Source organism: Protomyctophum parallelum (genome assembly GCF_964188405.1).
Source record: "Protomyctophum parallelum genome assembly, chromosome: 17".
Taxonomy (NCBI): domain Eukaryota; kingdom Metazoa; phylum Chordata; class Actinopteri; order Myctophiformes; family Myctophidae; genus Protomyctophum; species Protomyctophum parallelum.
This window is the reverse complement of record NC_139719.1, coordinates 47193979-47198984: the sequence shown is the minus strand read 5'-3', so window position 1 is coordinate 47198984 and position 5006 is coordinate 47193979.

The following is a 5006-nucleotide window of genomic DNA, read 5'->3' as shown; positions in this document are numbered from 1 at the left end:
GCCTTGTAAATAATGTGCTTCAACCAATCAGGATGCGCCAATGAACTGCATCGTATCGGCCAATGAGGTCGCTCCAATCAGAGTGTAGAGTAGGAGAGTAGTACACGCTTTGACCTCGCCGCAAAGCGGGGTGCCTATGGGCTATAGTTCCACACTTTGGAACTATCCCATTGAGACAAAGCGGGGTGCTATGGGCTATAGTTCCACACATTGGAACTATCCCATTGAGACAAAGTGGGTGCTATGCGCTATAGTTCCACACATTGGAACTATCCCATTGAGACAAAGCGGGGTGCTATGGGCTATAGTTCCACACATTGGAACTATCCCATTGAGACAAAGCGGGGTACCTATGGGCTATAGTTCCAAACATTAGAACTATCCCATTGAGACAAAGCGGGGTGCTATGGGCTATAGTTCCAAACATTGGAACTATCCCATTGAGACAAAGCGGGGTGCCTATGGGCTATAGTTCCAAACATTATTGTGGCCGCAAAAGCCTTGAAACTACATATGAAGGCAATGTCGCTGCTAATATACGTCACGCCCAGCTGTCGACACATTGCGTTCCTGAGATTCCTTGTTGACATAAGCTCAGCTGGTGGTGACTCAACTCGTACTAACCACGAAACATTAAATATCAATAAAATACAAATAAACGTAATTAACATTCAGTTTATGTTGTGCGACAGGCAGATGCAGCCACCCGCCTACCCGGAAATGTAGTCTCTGGGTTATTTGACTCGTTTCTAACTTTCTTATTTTGTTACTCTTTGTGTATTTGAACATTTCCACCTTCAGTCGATGCTTCATATCCATATGAGTGAAAAGGCCGGGGTGACCGGTTTATTTTTCAAACGCAGTTCTTATATGAAGAGATCTAAAATCCCCCTGTGGGGATTATAATGCAAATAAAAAATACATGAACCTGGGGACTGACGCCCTCTACCGACAGTGAAGTCAGGACTTCGGTGCTCTATAGTTCCACACATTGGAACTATCCCATTGAGATAGAATAAGCACTTCCTCATTCCATTGTTACAATGGGAATCAAAATGATGACTCCCATGAACTGCAGCGGCCAATGAGGTCGCTCCGATGCTGACGCAGAGTGAGTGATGTCCAGTGAAGTCTACATCAACCAATCCGCTCTCAGTTTTAAATAAACAGAAGAACACATTTCTTAAACGAACACTCCACCTCTTTATCAATAGGACTGAAAAAGAATATATATATATATATATATATATACAGCCAAAGTATAGAATATGGTTAAATGATTGTGAAGCTAACTGCTTTTACTGTGGACCGCCAGCTCCATTTGGTTACAGACATGTAAGGGTCCATTTGGTTCCATGTGTTACACTCAGTTACAGACCTGTAAGGGTAATCTAGTTCTAGTAAGAGAGTGGCGACACTAGCGTTGACTCCCATTGTAACAATGGAATGAGGAAGTGCTCATTCTATCTCAATGGGATAGTTCCAATGTGTGGAACTATAGCCCATAGGCACCCGCTTTGTCTCAATGGGATAGTTCCAATGTGTGGAACTATAGCCCATAGGCGCCCCGCTTTGTCTCAATGGGATAGTTCCAATGTGTGGAACTATAGCCCATAGGCACCCGCTTTGTCTCAATGGGATAGTTCCAATGTGTGGAACTATAGCCCATAGCACCCCGCTTTGTCTCAATGGGATAGTTCCAATGTGTGGAACTATAGCCCATAGGCGCCCGCTTTGTCTCAATGGGATAGTTCCAATGTGTGGAACTATAGCCCATAGCACCCCGCTTTGTCTCAATGGGATAGTTCCAATGTGTGGAACTATAGCCCATAGCACCCCGCTTTGTCTCAATGGGATAGTTCCAATGTGTGGAACTATAGCCCATAGGCGCCCGCTTTGTGGTGAGTTTAAAGCGTGTCGCCACTCTCTTACTATTCCACTCGGAGACGACAAACCCCAGTGCGAGAGGAAGCCCGTCGGACAGCTTTTAATTGAAAAGGAATTGCTTCTCAGGTCAAATATTGATTATATTATAACGTGATTAATTTCAACTAATGAAAGGCAAAGCATCTAATTAAATTAGATTATTATTATTATTTTTATTGAGTCCCAGCCACAGTTCTCTGATCGTGTTTCAGTATTTCAGTATTAATATCATGTTAATAACACAGTACGCTCATGGTACAATATGTATATTATATCATGTTAATAGTACAGTATGCTCATGGTACAATGTTTATTTTAATTGTTTCAACTGTGACGAGAAAGAAGCCAGAAAGGAATATAATGCCATAATGTTGTTGCAGCACTTAGTGACGTTACGGAATGCTTTGTATACGTTATAATGACGTTAACCAAGATACGCCATACACAATGTTAACGTAATGCGTTATACAATATACGCCTTACACAATGTTAACGTAATGCGTTATACAATATACGCCTTACACAATGTTAACGTAATGCGTTATACAATATACGCCTTACACAATGTTAACGTTGTAATGATGTTATACACCTTACAGAATGCTTTATTCTTGTCTTGTTGGAAATGTGTTTTTTTTGCTTGTGAGTTGTTTGTGTTTATCTTGTAATTGAACAGTATTACTTGTTATTGTGTTTATCTTGTAATTGAACAGTATTTCTTGTTATTGTGTATCTTGTAATTGAACAGTATTACTTGTTACAGTATTGTGTATCTTGTAATTGAACAGTATTTCTTGTTATTGTTTTATCTTGTAATTGAACAGTATTTCTTGTTATTGCACAGCTTCAATAAGCACTTATTTGTTTTTACCTGTTGTTATTTCTAAGGATTATTATTATGTTGATGTTGGTTTTTTTATGCATCCTAATGTAACCAAAATTAAGACAACAGCCTGGCTGTGAGTTAATGTAACCAAAGTGAAGTCAACAAGTTAATAAAGCACAATATTATTATTATTAAAGAGGATGTTGCTGTTTCTCCACATGCCACCAGATGGCGCACACCACTCTCTAAACCCAGATATATTTAGTCTATTTAATATAAAAACAGATATATTAGTCTATTTAATATAAAAACAGATCTATTAGTCTATTTAATATAAAAACAGATATATCTGTAGCTTTAATATACAAATTCTTATAAAAGATATAATATAAAAGATTATTTTTAGCTGCATTACAAAATGAAATACATATAGCTCACTCTCACTCTCTCTCTCTCTCTCTCTCTCTCTCTCTCTCTCTGTACGTGACTTTAAACACGGGCTACTCTAGTCTGCCTTTTATTGTGAAGTGAAGACCGGAAGGTTGAGTGGTGGTCAGCTCTGCTGTGGTCCATCCCACCATGGTAGTCTCGCGAGACTCTTGTCCTCACCATACCACCATGGTAGAGCAGGTCGGTAGGGGGCGCAGTGGAGTAACTAAACCAGTTTGAACAGTGCTCAGGGTTGCCATGTCCGCTTATTATGAGCAACTTTGGGCTTTGTTTTTACCCTGTGCTTGTAAATTGATTGATTGATTGATTGATTGGTTGATTGATTGATTGATTGATTGATTGATTGATTGATTGATTGATTGATTGATTGATTGATTGATTGATTGATTGATTGATTGATTGATTGATTGATTGATTGATTGATTGGTTGATTGATTGATTGATTGTAGTTTGCAGAATGAGCACAGTTAAGCATCTCAAAAGAGAGCCACTATATTTCCACGCTCACTCCAGAGGGCCAACGTTGCATATTTCTGTCGTAGCAAAAATAGCTGATCTACAAGCCCAAAACGCGATCAGCAATTTCTTGCTATTATTTGAATTGAAATCCTGATTTCTTTTTGCTTTCGATTTAATTCCAAATACATTGCATATATATAGGCCTATATAAAAAAGACACATTTTAGCTACTAATTTAGACTCAGTATTTTATATTAACCCATATTGGTGTTAGCATCATGTCGTGCTTTAGCTATTGAAAAATAGCAGATCTACAAGCTCATATTCATAGCGCGCCACCGAGTGGCGCGCTATGAGCTTGTAGATCTGCTATTTTTGAAAAATCGAAGAACGACTGACATTTTTAGAATCTGATCTCAGGTCAGAATGGGTTAATCAGACCAGTGTGTGTCCAGTGGAAACCTCGTATGAATCTGATCTCAGGTCAGAATGGGTTAAACCCGAGGCCTGCATAAAGTGTTGGTGGGGGCCAGTTGCCCATGTATGGTCTATGTGGAGTCAGGTTAATAATATGATAAATATAAATATATTTATAAATATAAAATAAGTATATAAATAATATAATATAAATATATATGTAATGCCGTCGTTACAATGTTCTGATGTGAAAGAAAATAGTGGCTATACTTACATGTATAATATCTAGTCATAATTAAACATAATAATTGATGTGGAGTCATAATTAAACACTGACTAATACTATGAAGAAAATAAAACAATGTCAGAAAGGTTGCGTCAGTGGTTCCCAAAGTGGGGTCCGGGGACCCCCAGGGGTCCTTGAGGGAGTTCCAGGGGGAATTCCTGTTCTGTTCTTTAGCTACATAGAAGTGTCTATTTGTACGTCTCTAAATGTTTTGATGAATTGAACAATGTGGACCCTGTTGTAAACAAGTGTAGTAATGCTTAATTGGGTCGTCCACTCACAGTTAACAGTCTTTGTATTGAGTTTGTGCTTGAAATGTAGGCTACTGTAATTCTACAAACTGTTAATACATATTTCAATCAATCAATCAAAAGTCCCCAGCTAAATAATTTGCACACTCTCAGCATTCAGTTAACATTGATGTTACAATATAAATTGGGGGTCTCAGAGATATAAATGCCATTAAACGGGGGTCCGTAGACTAAACGCATGTCAAACTGGGGGTCCTTGAAATTAAACGGGTTGAGAATCAATCGGGTTGAGAGCCGTGAACAATCTTCTCTCATGGGGTCCCACTACGCTTGTTTTGTGTCTAAACGTGGCAACCCCCTGCCTGGGCTCTGTGTCAGAGTGGTGTGTTTG